Source organism: Manacus candei, unplaced genomic scaffold (assembly GCF_025592945.1).
Source record: "Manacus candei isolate 608988 ecotype Guabito, Panama unplaced genomic scaffold, ASM2559294v1 h1tg000065l, whole genome shotgun sequence".
Lineage (NCBI taxonomy): Eukaryota > Metazoa > Chordata > Aves > Passeriformes > Pipridae > Manacus > Manacus candei.
In genome coordinates this window covers 4,359,547-4,375,067 of record NW_026138113.1, presented here as the reverse complement: position 1 = coordinate 4,375,067, position 15,521 = coordinate 4,359,547, and the positions used below count along the sequence as shown (strand labels likewise).

At 38.7% G+C, this 15,521-nt stretch overlaps 1 protein-coding gene across 1 annotated transcript in view; it reads left to right on the top strand.

Annotated features, from left to right (window-relative positions):
• Positions 1 to 15,521, top strand: part of SNX20 (sorting nexin 20) — a 258,470-nt gene that overhangs the window by 184,176 nt on the left and 58,773 nt on the right. Inside the window, exon 14 of the mRNA XM_051805899.1 lies at positions 14,610 to 14,766. The gene's annotated coding sequence lies outside the window, so the exon portion shown is untranslated. The remainder of the gene's footprint in view (positions 1 to 14,609; positions 14,767 to 15,521) is intronic.

Sequence of the window (15,521 nt, the reverse complement as noted above, 5' to 3'; positions counted from 1 at the left end):
GGCAGGGAGCTTGGGATTTGCATGGTGTGGTCCTGCTGCCTAGGGACTTTATCCAGTGACTCTCAGTGGAAAAAGGAAAAATAAGAAAAGCAGAGCCAGAACTAAAATCCAGAGAGCGCCCTGCAGAGTGGCACCTCTGCCCACCATAGCTCCTGCTGTCTGATAGCCAGCCTTCCTCCAAGGGACACTGAACACCCTCGGGCCAAGGTGGGAAAGAATCAGATTTTGCCACTTCAAAAGCTCCCATTACTGAACTGCAGTGTAAAACAGAGTCAGGAGCACAATGCACTCGCAGCTGTCATTGCAGAAGTTATATTCCACTCAGTTCATAATGTTGAGTTCGTGACAGAGAGGGGCTCTTAGACATATCTTGTCTTCAGCACATGGCTTGGTGGCCCACAGGTCAGGGCAGTCAGTGCACTAACTGTTCACAGCACTCATGTGGCGAAACAGTTGGGCTCTTCAGATGGTGCTCCACAGTTCCTGCACAAAATTCAATTTCGTATGAGAAAAGTCAACTCATATTTTATTATATGAGGTATAACACAGCACATTTTCCACATAATTTTCAGTCTCAGGAAGACACTGCAAGACAGTGGAAATGCACAGTTACTCCTACTGCTATAGATTTTTGTCACTTTTGCCCTCCTTTGAGGCCCTTGAAAACTCAGTCTTGCTATCATTAAAATACTGATTACATTGTCTTCTAATTTTATTCTCAATAATGCTATTAGACAAGTAAATAAACAAGAAGCTTGAGATCTGCTGTGCTAAATCATGTGCCAGATGAACACAGAAGGCTCTCTACATGCAATTCTCAAGTCTCACGTATTTCTATGATTATACCCAAATTTCATAAAGAAACAAGGATTAGAGCATCATTCCTGCAGGACACAATGGCATTCCTTATTGAAACCCCATTCAATATATCTGCTGCAGGTTAAGAACCGATCACTGCTCCCAAGACTATTTGAAACACTCTGGCCACTGACCTCAGTTGTTACCACTCTCATTTCCCAATATGCCACAGATTTGTACTTACACTCTCTCTGGGAGCTGTTGAAGCTGCAGGAGGCTGGACGTGACATTGGCTCTGATCCCAGTGCCCTCACACATGACCCCAATCAGCTTCGCTACAATTCTCATGATACCCACAGGGTTTCCAGATGGAAAGAGAAAAATAAATGTTATCAGCATGATACAAATGGAAAAGGGTTATTTTTTTTTTTCATATTCTCTGATGCTGATACACAGGAGTTATTAATTCATCTTTTTGTATAAGAATAGTTTCATTTATTACAGCAAGGAAAATATAATGGGCTTACTTTGATTGTCAGATTCCTTTTTTCCTTTATAATGCTAAGAGGAATTATCTTTTAGTTTTAACACATTTTCTGCTCATCAAATCTCACAGTCTATGATATAGAAGGAACTGGTTATTAAATCTATAGCTAACTTGTACCTAATAGTGAATATTAGTTGCAACCAGCTAAAATGACAGTTGCATTTAGAAGTGACTCCAAGTCACAAGTCAAGTAATAACCATCAATATTTTCTCTCTAAAAACAGCTAAATGAGGCTATAGGGGCACCTTTTAATAACAAAGGAAAGGACATTTCATAGTGTTTTTAACTGTTTCATGACGTATTTATATGTGCTTTGAAAATAAAACTCTGCAGAAATCAATTGGGCATATTCCTCATTTGCATTAGTGCTCATGAGTTCTCATTCCACCTTCAGGGTGTAGCTGTGCCTGGATTTATCCTGTAATCTCCCATGACCAAGAGAAAGTTTTAAAGAAATCTATAAAAAATAACATCTTTGACTGGCCTCTCATGAAATGTAACAGTAAATTTTAGACCTCTTGAGGAATTTTGATTTCTACTTTTTTCAGTCTCCAGAGGCAGAAGAGAACAAAAGGAAAACATAATTAAATTTATTCCTTATCCAATTTTTCTGTTGTGTTTTTTTTAAAATAGGTATATGAAGAAATAATATCATGTGAGATGTCTAGATATTGCTTACCTGCAATTAATATATTTTACAATGTCTTGGTCTCATTAAAACTTAGAATACAGTAATTTGTGTACATCAGAAAAGTGATTTTTCCCTATCTCTTTTCCCTTGTGGAACACCTAACTATTGGATGTAATATTAAAAGATGAACACTACTTTATGTCAAACAGGTAGGGGAAAATAAAACCAATATAGCCTCACATTGTTGTGAGGAATAAGTGAACAGAGTTGAACTTTACACCCTTACCCTGAAAAAGTGTTTCTTTTTGTCATGATAGGCTGAAAAATTTGGATAGTGATATGTTGCAGTGGTAGCCTCAACACTTATATCCACCAGGCCCGTCATTAGCAGGAAGTTTTCCCATCAACACAGGTCCCATCCCTGATGTGCTGGGGCTGATTTGAGGGCTTGATCAGGACATCTTTTCTCCATCCCAATTCAATGTGTGCTGGGATTACTAAATATGTATTGAATTAGTAAAAACTATGATAAATTTCTTAATCTAATTAGCTACAATTTTTAATCAGCTGAGCTAACATCAAACATGTTTTACAAATATACTAACAACACCTTCAGAAAAAAATTTGGTTTATAGATTGTAATTAAAGTAAATATTTGATCTATCATTGCACAAATAGTGGCTGGCTGAGCATAATATCACTGTATTAATCATCTCCAAACCATGACATAAGTAACTAATCAGCTCAAAAGCTAAAGCTACTTTGGTTTTCCTGTAAATTATGTAGTAGCAATCTCACTAATTTCTTTCCAGACACTGTTTTCCCTTCTTACTGTCTTGGTAAATGTTGTGGGCACAAGGAGAGATTCGCTCTTCAGGATCCTGAGGAGAGCAGGTACAGGTGAAGTTTCTCTGATTCACTGCTTTCAAAGTTCCAATAGAGCTAGTGAGTGTTGGAGCTGATAAGGGACCAGTGCTGCTTCTTGACAGTCACTCTGTTTGTTGTGTTCAGTTTTGGTAGGATAAACCAATGAGCTTGGCAGCAACTGAAAAAAACCCGGCTGTATCTCTTCCTTGGCACAGCCCAGGATTTTTAGTTGCAAGTATGCACTCACTTCTTGGTCTATAAGTCTCTTTGTGTCAGATCTTGAAGTTTTGGCCTGTTGATTAAAATAATCTCTGCTAAGGAATCTTTCTTGATTACAGGAATTTTCGGTGCAGTTTGCACTGCAACTATGCTATACTGAGTCAAAGCTATTTGCCAGCTAGGCAGTTTACTGAGTGAATATTTACTGCCAGAGTTCACACATAGCTGTGCACATGTGTAATTCATACATACAAGTTCTTCATTAAAGTAAGACTAAGGTTTAAAAGTTTTCAGAATTGGGGCCTGAAAGGAGCATTTCTGCCCTGCTCCTACTCTTCTCAGACCCAAACCAGTGATCCAAAAAATAAGCAATGTGCTGAACTGTGGAAAACTGTCATCATCACCTCACTTTTCATTTAATAACAACCAGGTATTTTTACTGCCAGATACATGCTGAGATTTTGATGACATTTATATGACATACAATGGCCAGTAAGGTTAATCACAGATCTATATTCTTTAAAGACACCCATGAGGATAGACTTCTGCACCTGCTTTCTATGTAAAGATGGCTTTCCCAACTGGAACTCACCTCACCTGTTCTTGAAAACCTTTCACTTTTAATGTATCTGCTTAATAAAAATGCTTTCACTGACAGTGAAAAATGGAACCTATCAATGTGTTACCAACCCACATTTCCATTGCTACCATCTAAACTTCAGCCACTACACTCACTGAGAGGCAATGATGCTATTACAGCCTGACAAGGGCATATTGAGATACTTGGGCATAGATTGCACAACTGCTCTTGTAATTTTATCTTTTAGAATGGGCCTTGCAGTAGAGATGATTAAAAAGTGCTGGCTAACAGGGCATAGCAGGGATCAGTTTGAGAGCTCAGAGAGTGAACAGAAATTATGAGTGACCCAAAGGTAAATGTGTGTGCATGTTCCCATTAAGGATAAAAGAAGCAACAAGTAAATCCACTGCCAAAACCAAACAGATTACAGTTCAGGCTGTGTTTCTAAAAGATCTTACCCCCAGACCCTGCAACTTTTAATAGCTCTGCCAGAGATGTCAGCAGGACTACCCTCTGGCTGCATTATAGTTACATAATTCATTTCAAACACTGCAAGCTGTGTACTGTCCTAGCAAAAACCTCACCAACTGCAATTAAACAATTTAAAAGTCCTAAGTCATAAAGAATAGACAAATAGTTTTCTTTACAGTGTCCTGCTTAAGTGGGCACTGTCTGGTCACTCCTCCAGAAAGGAACAGTGCTCTAACAAGCACGCCTTTGGACACTTTTACAAGGAAACACCTCAGACTCCTTCATGCCTGTGCATTAGAGATGAGCTTGAATGTGTTAAGGTCTCACTAAAGATACTTGCATGGAATGCTAGATGGAAACACTGGATATAGTCCCTAGGCATCAGCAGAAGCCACAGTAAGACAAAGGTGTCCTCTTGTCCTACTCCCTCAAAAAGGATATTACTTTCTTGCAGTCTAAATTTCAAACTTTCAATTTTGGGTGATATTTTGGAGGAATGATGCTTTTGTTTCATTGAAGAATGGGACAGGGAGTAGAAAAGTCATGACAGTGTTAAGTTGTGAGGACCTACCATGGATAGTCATCTTCTGAACTGCCACTTGTTTAAGTGTATGTTTGGCGTACAGAAGATGCAAATACAACACTGAGCAATACAGGGAACTACAACTGGATCTCCAAATCCCTGAATGTTTTTTTTAAATCACTAATGTTGGCTATTGCAGTGTAAGGCTGTCTCTCATCATGCCCCAGGAATCAGAATTCCCATCCTTGGTCAGCCCCAGTTTGCAGCCCTGGCCTCACCACACAGCCCAGGTGTGTGGGGTTTGGTACCTGTCCTCTGCACAGTCCCAGCCACATGCTCCAGAATTCAAAAGTTCCATGGCCTGAAGTACCTGGTCCCAGCACAAAGTAACCTCTGCTCCCACTGCATAGCCTAAATTATTAACTAATCCACGGTAAATTATAATATAGCAGTGATATATTCAGAGCTGGCTTAGCCTTTTGAAATGCAAATTACCAGGAAAGTAATAACTAGGTGCATTTGAGCCTATGTGAGAATAGCCAAATGTTGAGTCTGTTTTTGCAAAGCTGAAGATCTGCTGTGTGCATCACAGTGCTGTTTAACAGCACACACAGAGATGTACAGCTCAGCCAGGCAGTCCCCCCGTGCTGTAAGGCTTCGCTTCCTTTCTCATGGCTCTCTTGCCTTTGAAGTTGAGCTGCAGCATGCTCAGCTGTGCTCAGCAGGAGGGCCAAAGGTTTGAATATTCAGATTTCATCTTTGTTTATAGAGTGGGCTTTTGAGATGTAGGAATTCTGTTACATTGTCCAGTGTCTGGGGGAAGGGCTGCTGAGGCTGTTAATGGGTCCCGAGGAGCCTCATCCGTTACACAAACCACTGTAGGCCCCTTCTGCTCCTGCCAGACATTAATGGCCACATGGACCTACATGCATAATATCAGCTACTTTTAACAGACCTCCTTAATTGTGCCTTTGGTTTTATTTCTGGTTGTTTCATACTGGTTGCATTCTGTAGCAGGCAATATTTAGTCCATTCAATTTGACTAGTGCTGGTTTGAAGTTGATTTTGGTGCACTATGGCTTTCTGCAGTGGCTGACTCACACACACGTGAAGTTTCCTTGGCTTCCATCAGGAAAAAAAGTATGAAATTTGATAATATAACGGAAGCTATGGATTTTCTAAAGCCCCATGTGCTTCTTAAGTGCATGCAATGCTCTCAAGTAGACATGTATGTAACAGCCCAATTAATAAGTGCCCAGGGAGGGAAAGCAGAAGAGTATATGCCTGCCCTGTTCTTTCATTCCAGCTCTAGAGAGGCAGAGAAGAGTTATTATAGTTCTACCAAATGACTTGGAAAGAACAAAACCAAAGCAGAAATCTGGAAGCTCTCCTGTAATCCAGAAAGCTTCTGCAAAACTCCATGAGATGTGCAGCAGTAGATGTGACTAGGATAGAGGCTGCTGCGGCTCCTTTCTGCCTCCAGTCCTTGTTTACAGGTCATAGTCCTCTCCATAGTTATTCCTGCCCTTTTCCTTCTCTTGTGGGCAGATGTTTCCTATTCTTTATCAAGCATTCATAAATGAGTGAGCAGGAACAGAAATATTGAACTGGATGAACTGTTTTAGCACTGGATGATTCTATGATCCATGCAGCATAATTAAAGGTCAATGTGCACTTTCCTACTTAGAGTCACTTTGGATATTGGAAACTCCACCCTAGACTTCCCCTGCTAGGAGGAAGTGTTATTAATGCATGAACTGACCTATTCTACCTCTTCCTACACCTCTGGAAAACTATTTTTTTTCTGTAAATTGTGGGCACTACCCATTAGGAAGTGCTGCATACAGTTACAGTGCTATACAGAGCAATTTAATACCTTTGTGTAGGGTGTGTGCCGGTCCCTGTGCCTTTTCTTGCCTCTTCTGTTTTATCCTATACAAAATAATTCAGCAGCCCAATGGAGAAGCCACAAGTGAGGTGCCATTTTCTGAACATTGCAGTAATGTAGCTTCAGTGTCTGGCAGAGGGGCTCATGTTGAGCCAAGTGTGAATCAAGCACCTGCTATTAAAAAGTAACACACTAAAGCAGGATTCCATCAATTTACTGTTTGGGTTTTTTAATATTCATAAAAATATATTTCTTGAGCAGCAGGAATAGCAATGAAAGGAAGGACAACTAACATCCGCATCTTCTCCATGTGATTAGAGTATTTGCATCAAATACTTTATTATGAAGGCTGGAGAACAAGAAAAGCACATTCAGCGTCATATGTTATGGCACAATCCCTCTCTGGTAGAGCAAACAATGGGACCATTATACAAGCTGACATATTTTTTGTTTCTAATATATTCTGCTTCTTTGTGTCTGTGTGTGCTTAAATAGCAGGCACAGATGTACTGTTTCCAAAGGTCTTTGACTTGTCATGAGAATACTGTCTTTACCAGTAAAATAAATTGATTACTAGTGACAATGTTAACTATTATACAAAGAACACAGCTCTGGTGGGCTTTGTTTGATTTTAAAGAAAAGGTGATTATTTCTTCCTTATGACAGTTTGAAAGGTTTGCCATGTGGATATGGAAAGATTTTACTCATGAATATGCAAAGGTATGGCAACAGGCCGGGTAGCCAGATCTTCAGATTGACCGTTGGCTCTGATTGAGTTAGAAGAAGAAGAAGAAGAAGAAAAACATGAGACAAACACAAAAGATACAAAACCAACATAGGAAGTGGTTGTTAAAATATTCAGTTGTGAGAATATTGTGCAATATTAGCTTTGGGGTATAATATCAAATTGATGGCATGATTACAGGGAAAACAGTGCCAACTGGGATGATGTACAGTGCATCAGGTTCATGGAAGGGCCACCAAATTCTTGAATAATATTTCTGCCTAGGGATTATTACTTGATGCTCTGATCTTTAGCCCTCTGAGCAGTGACATCAGAAAACTGGCCTATGACACAAGGCAATATACCTTTCTTATCAAGATGTGTTGCAATTTTTTTGGGAAGCATTATATTTTGCTGAAAAAAACACAAACAACAACTTGTGCAGGTGTAGCAGCATGTTATAGAAATTAGTGAAAGAAGAGTTAAAAAATCAGACACAAAATACATACTTGTTATGTTGCAATGGCTCTTCAGACATTTTTCCTTTTATAATATGAAAAATAACAAAAGACATATTTAGAGTGAATCTTTTACTAAAACCTGTACATTTATGCATGTTTTTTTCTCTAAAACATATTGAAAAATTTCTTTTTCTACAGATCTCATGTTAAATAATTTGGGATATTTTCCAATCTAATTTAAGCTGCTACAAATATTTTCTGTAATGAGATTGGAAACAATCCATTTGCTCCCCCTAGAAAGTGCTATGAGTTCTCCCTTGATTGCAGTTCAGATCATGCTGCTAAACACCAATTTAGAACACAAATCAGGCTCCTTGTTGATTGCAGTTCAATTCACGCTGCTAAATGCCATTTCTCCGATCAGCAAGATGCTGCTCTGTGGGCTGCAACCTGGGCCTCCCAAATCCATTGGTCCATAATTTTTGCATAGGTTGCAATCCTAAAATTAGATCTATCCTGTCAAATCATAATTAAGGATATAGTTCTCACCTGATCAGCCAGCAAGCCTTCCCTTTTTTATTCAAATGTTTTTTAGTGATTTATCTAGTATTAGTGGCAACTGTGCATTCCTTTGGGACATATAATCTGCCTTTTCTTTATATCATTGACTCTTGTTCAAATATCTATGACATCATTTATGCATTTAATCTTCCTCCTGTTTAGAAGAATTTTTCCTATGTTAATTCTTTCTCAGGTTACTGAACATTTTTTGATTCCCCTTACTGTTCAAAATGCTAATTGTTTTCCCAACTGGTCTTCAGGGCAGGGTGAAAGAAAGAGAAAAGCTTTCCTAAAATGTAGATCCCATGGTAACCTTTTGCTGATGGTGCATCTTTTTTTCTGTTCTTCACTGTTAAACCCTTCCTGGCCTTGCATGGCCATTGCTGCCCCATTTCACAGCATTTGATTCCTGTCGTTGTCCTGTACAGGACCTCCAGTCCCAGCAACTCTGTAAACTGCTGGTAGTGTTCTGTGGGAATGCTCTACAACACCTGTTTATGGCATATTCACTTCTGAAAATAAGCTTACCAGTGAAATTAGCCCCTGTTCTACCATAGAAATCTCTAGGACAGAGTGTGAAATGTTCCTGTACCCATCCTGTGATCGATGTGAAATCCAGTGTATGGCAGAAGCTGCTGGTCGTGATGGGTTTCTTCTTGTCAGATGTATGGGGTACATGAACAAATGACCACAGACCAGGATGTTTCACTTTCACAGCCTTGTCCACCTTCTGATAAGCCAAGAATCACTGAATCACAGCATGTTAGTTCTGCAGAGACTCTAAGCATTATTCAACAAGACACTCTCCCTAAGATAGTGTAAAGCTTAATTTTTTGAAGTGTCAAGAATGTAAGTTCCCAGTGGACAGGTACTGGGAGGGTGTGATTCTTTGCTAATTTTGAATCAAATTCTTAGTCTATAAAAACTTTGTTATGCATAGGAGGTGTTCCTTAAAATTTCAGTACAGTTCAAATCTAGAAAAACATCCAAAATGTGACTTTATTGGGTATTTCGTTTCTTACCCATGCCACATGTAGGAGTGGACATGGAGACTCCCTCGCCCCCCATCCCCTAATATTCCTCACTTTTAGGAAAAGGTTTGACTATTACATTTGTGTAAGTCGGTGTTTTTTCAAAGGTAAATGAATTATTTAATTCTCAGACTCTCTTGAATCTTCACATTTCCCAACCCTCACTTCTATATTGCTTTTAAAACTTCGAGTGAATTCTGTTGCAGTGTTATGGGCCAGAGAGATACTTCTGTGTTTAGGAAGACTGGGCTTTTGTAATTCCTCCAGTTCTCTGCTTCATCATCCTGTTCTTACTGTACTTGTCCAGCCTTCCTTAGATGTCCCTTGGCCTGGTTCTTTTCTGATCTTCACATTTAAATCAGCTAAACTCCATTCCATATTCCTACCTTATTCCTAATCTATGTCCACTCTACCTCTGTTGACTAATCTTCTTAAAACATAGAATATGTCATAAAGAGCAGAATTTTAAAAGGAACAGGTGTCCAGACAAAGCAAGGAAGTAAATAAAATCTCTGATTTTTTTGCAACCTTTCTACGCTACTCTTCTGATTAACAAACCTGCTTTACTCTGTGTGTTTTCAAATTGCTGAGAATTTATTATACAGCATGTAAAAAACACCTTCTTACTGAAATCCTGCAGAGACTTGGATGGGATAGGCCCTAAACTGGATGAAAGATGAAACATGATAATAAAGGAGAATGAAACCAAGTTTGCTTTGTCATAGCAATTTCTAATCAATCCTTATGTATCATGTGGTCATATTTGTAATGAAAATATTCTCAGGAAGTAAGAGAAAGCATAAAATGTTCATTCAAAAGCACCTACCAGCTGCATATTCTGTATTAATAGAAACACTGATATACCTAACCAGGGGTTCACATTTCAAACCAGTAGGCCTAACAGCTTCTGAGATATAAGTAAATGAAAATTCATGATTCTGTATTGTGCCCAAGAGCCAACTTTACTGCTATTGCCATATAATTATTTATAGCTGCAAACTATCAAATGGAATTGCTTACCACCACCTTACTATATGTGGTAATTGATGTGAAGTGAGGCATTGCGTCCCCGGCTGACCCCAGCACACTGAAAGTCAGATGGATTATATCTAACTCAATTATGATTGATATTATCAAAATCCGTGAAGCACAACATGGTATAACAGGCTTTCTAAGTGTATCTATTGATTGTTTCTCCCTCTGTGTGTGTGTGTGTGTGTGCATGTGTTTTCCAAGGCTGTTGCAGTGGAGCTGTCTCTGGGGAAAAGCAAAGCAGTATTGCTAACAATTTCCACGTGTAAATATATATTTCTGATGGCTTAACTCACCCTCATTGCCTCACAGAGGCTGCTGGAACTTGTACTGGAAAAGCCCGGTTTCACTGGCAAAGAATTTTGCTGCAGTAAGAAAATTTGCCAGTATGGTTGGTGGGGTTGAAAACCAAAATATTCTGTGATCTGCTGAGCTGTGACTGGAGTAGAACAAACGTTCCTGTGTTCCTGTTCTGTGCCATTCCGTCAGTCCATCAGAGCACAGCAGTGGCTGTGCAAGCCCTACATCCTGTCTCCTGCAGATGTTTGCAAAAACAGGCATAAGGCTGGAGCAATGAAATGAAGCTTTCCTCATGGCAGTCTTACTGTTTCCAGCAACCCGGAGTTCAGGGACTGCTGTTTATATCTGCATCATTGTGTTTAAGAATTTCTGATGGGCATTTCTTGTCTGAATTTTCTCCAGTCACCTTCTGAACCCACACACAATTTTAACATCCAAATATATGTTTTGATAAAGTAGGAAACATATAAAGAGATATCTATTTCTATATACCTGCTGTTTTGTAATTTCCCAGATTGATCCCTAACTGATGTAGTATGAGAAAAGGTGACTTTATTCCCAATTAATCTTTTCCATGCTAAGGCATGTTTTTATAGATTCCTCACAAATTCTTTCTCAAGCTTTCCTGTCCTAATTAAAGGAATCTTATCTAATTAATTTTTCAAAAACCATTCAAAAATGTTGTTGTCATTATAATTTTTCTCTATGTTATTCTGTAATACCACGTTTGAGATCAAACACCGAGAAGTATTCATGATTCAGGGATGCTGTGTATATATAATATGTTTCCATTCCTCGCCTAAGCATTGAGTTAATGTTTACTGTCCATAATTACTCTCCCACTTTGCTAAGTGATAATAAATTATTTAGGGTTGCATACTGTGTTTCTGGTTTGGGGTATTGTTTTCTCTTCCCTTCCCCCCACCTGTGCAATGTTTGCTTTTGTCAGCATCTTGTCTCTTCAGCCATTTTCTTAACAAGTTGCTCAGAGATTCTTCACCAAGTCTTAATCAGTTTATGTTTTCACTGTCCTAGGTAATATTCTACTAGATATTAAATTGTCTCCATAATATGCACTCCCTCATTTTTCGAAGTCAGTTATGAGTATATTACAGCACAGGTTCCACTACAGAGCTCTGTAGGAAGGTACATTCCCTTCATGATGAAAAATCAATTATTTAGTCATCATTTAGTTCCCAACATGTAAGATCTATGAGTTTGTATGCTGACGGAGAGGCTTTACTACTTTACCTGTCCTTTTTTTGATTTTGTTTTTAAGTTTTGTGGTGGCTTGGATGCAACATAACTCATTCAATAACAAATTTGGGAATTCAACAAGGCATCTCACTGGCCTGTTCTGTGGACCCATTTTGCGAGGAGCATTCAAAGAGTCAAATTATAAAGTTGCAACAAATGAGTGTCCAATCACTGTTCTGCTGGAACAGGTTGTCCTTCAGGTGTTTTTCAGCTGCTAGGAATGTCTACAAAACAGTTTTTTGTGAGATTGTAATGGGAAATCTGGACGGCTTCTTAGGAAATAACAGTTATAATGCTAGGTATTGACATTTTAGAGCTTTTAATTTATTTAAGTAACAGTTTGTGTTATTCTTATTAGCAAAGTATACATTTATGTTATTTACAGAGTTTCTGTAGTGTTCCTTCTCTTTTTCTCAGCCTCTAGGGACTTTCCCAGTACTGAACAAAGCAGCCGTGGGACTGATCTAAGTGACCTGTTCTTTGCCTAAAAACAACATCTGGGCTACAGGAAGTTAGTTTAGGAATGTTACCCTCTTCCCTGTCAGAATATAGTTAGGAGATTGCAAATGCATCCATACTCCAGCTACTGCCAGCTGTCAGACAGCCCTTTTGAGTCCCGAGTTACTTGGAGCTGTTATAGTGTTAAAGGAAAGTTACATTTGCTTTCCCACCCTCCCAGACCAGCCATACACCAGATCTCTTGAACAGATGGATCAATGGGAGTTCCTAGGCCCATGGAATTTTAGTTCATATTAACTGTCAAAATATGAGATGGCATAGAAAAAGTAGCTTATTATTTTCTCCTAAGTAATTTTGTTGATAGAAATAAGCTAATCACAGCATCCTTTTATTAGCACTTATGTGGAAATATTTTTAAAAAGTTGAAGAGGGTGCACTGTAAGTAATACCTCCTCTTTTTATAACCATCAGCTTTTGGTGAACTAAAGAAATAAGCATCATTATTAGAAGATTCAATATCCATTTCACAACAAGAAATTCACAGACCTGTGAAGGTTCTTGCTAACTCTCCATTCTTCTAGAGATGTACTGTAGAGATTTCCTGATATATCTGCTACAAGAATACCTATAAGGCACTACCTAAGACATGCTGATAGAAAGCTTATTTTATGATACAAGTGGAATAGTATTTACTTGGGCTGTACCCTCAATATCTTCCAAGTTTACTTATTTATTCTATCAGAAGTTCTGCATTTTCCTTTTATGAAACTAGATCTTAAGGAAAGATGTCTTGCTCTTTTTTTTTTTTTTTTTTTTTTAATGTAACAGAATATTACCTAACCTAGTAAGTGGAAGAAGTTACATTTCCTGACTTTGGTCATTCAGAGCAAAAAATTCCAACTTTGAGTGAGCTATCAAAGGCAATATGTCTGTATCACACCTTAATTTTGGCTCCAGGTGTCAGCTAACAAGTAGGCAACTGGCCATGGGATTCTCAAGCACTTTTCCCAGGTAACTTTCATGCTTCTGCAGCACATGACATGGAGTTCACATGCTAGTGACTGACCCAGTGTTTAACAGGGATTCACCACTGGAAATAGTCTTTGAAATTCATAAATTCAAGGCAAGCCTGTTTTATGGGGACTGATAATGCTGTATTAGTTGCTGGAAGTTAATGAGGTCCTGTGTTTGAGTACAACCAGATTAAAATGAAAAACGAACCACATTACATTCTGTTTCGACAATTATTATCAGTTGGTTGTAATATAAATATGCAAATTTTTCAGCTTGAACTTTAACATCCTCTGTAGAGACCATTCATCTCTTTAAAGTATTAATTTAAGTTGTAAAAGGATCCATACATCATTGCATGTCATTTTGAAAACAAATATTAATCAATTTTACACTCTGAATTGCCACTGTGCAAGTGTAATGTCCATTATTTTGGAGCAAGTCAGTGGCAAGAAATTTACATATTCATTCCTAGCTTAAGAAATCATATGATAATACAAGTACAACACAAGAAATTCAAAAGACTTAAGACCTTATCATCATCTATTCAATGGCAAAAAGCCTGCCTTTGCATTCTCAATGCATTGGTATGCAGATTAGGAATATGTTTCTCATTCCTATCAGTATAACCTTGAAAGCTGGTGACAGCTGAAGTGTAGTCATAAGTTTTCTCTTCCAACAGAAAAAAAAAAAGAAAAAAAGGCAACAAAATGAGTGTAAAAGATACAGCAATTTCAAGTTTTATGATAAGCTTTTTGATAATGTATCTGACTACTCAGGTAGACTGTACTGTGTGGGTATGTAGCTTGAAAACGTGTTATCTCTAGATTCAGCAAGAATTGTGATTGCAAGTGCATCTCTGCTACTGAACTAAAGTTCATATTTCTGATATGACAGAGCTGTCTTTTATTAGATAAAATTATAGGAAATAGTCGAAGGTGTTTGCATGTTAAATATTGTGAAGGACACCAAATTTTATACCAGTTGCCTCCTAGTGAAAGAATACGGAGTTTCCGCTTGGAAAGCAAGCACTCCCAGGCAAACACTGTGCTGAAAGCCTTGTCCTGCTGACATAAAAAGGGATCAGCATCTGCAATCCAGGTATTTTGCCTGTTTCTTCTTTGGGAATCATAGCAAAGGATTTATTGTTTTACAGTCAGAATTGAAATAGGCAAAGACAGAGGATAGGTTAAGTTAAGCCTTGCTAATGCTTTAAGTCCTCACTCAGCAGTGGCTGCTCCTTCTCAGGTTCGAGTCTGGAGATGATGAAGATCTCACCCAATGCCAACAAGAATGCTGCTTCCACTCGAAAAAAGCAAATTGCTATTTTGGTTAGAACTGGAGACTTCAAAAATGCCACTCCTGAGCCCCAAGGTGACAGGTGGAGAAAGGAACAGCAGAACAGGTACCCCCCCCCATAACTACCTTCGTCAATTATGCAAAACCAAGCTCTGACATAATTGGCCTAGCAGAGGTTATACATAAGCTCCCTCTAGTGGATTATTAAGCAAGAATTTATAAAAGCACACATCTTTTCTCCAAACGTTTTCTGTCACTCAGTGTGAACACGAGAATACCGCAGGCACCATGCTGTTCCCGTGCAACGAGCTGTTATCTCTGTTGCCCTGCTTGCTACCTCAGGAGAGTCCCTGAAACAATGCTGGCCATAAACCTGCAGCTACAAAGCGAGACGACTGCAGCACTTTTTGGCTGGGCTTGCTGTTCTTCACTCCTTGGCAGGGTCAGTTTGATTGCTGCTTCAGAATACTGATGTTTCTTAATCATCTCCCTTTGTTTTCTCGTTAAGTGAATGGGTGAATAATTTGCCACACATTCTCTGTCAATCCAATACGTTTTGAAAGGACAGTTGAAACAATGCACACACTCTTCGTTTCATAAATTTGTCATTACAGCATAATCAGATCATTTGCACTTATCCTGCTCTTCCACAGGCTAATTCTACATTCCTGAAAAAAGTGCACTTGGTTACAGTGCTCTGTCTCTCTGTTCCCCTGGGTATTTTCTTAGACCAAAACTGCAAAGGCAATGTGCAAGACACTTGTGTTCCTTGTTTGCACAGTTCATGCAGGTCAGAGGAAAATCATAAAGAGTACATGTGCATGTGGCCAGATTAAAATGCAACAATACCTCAGATATGTC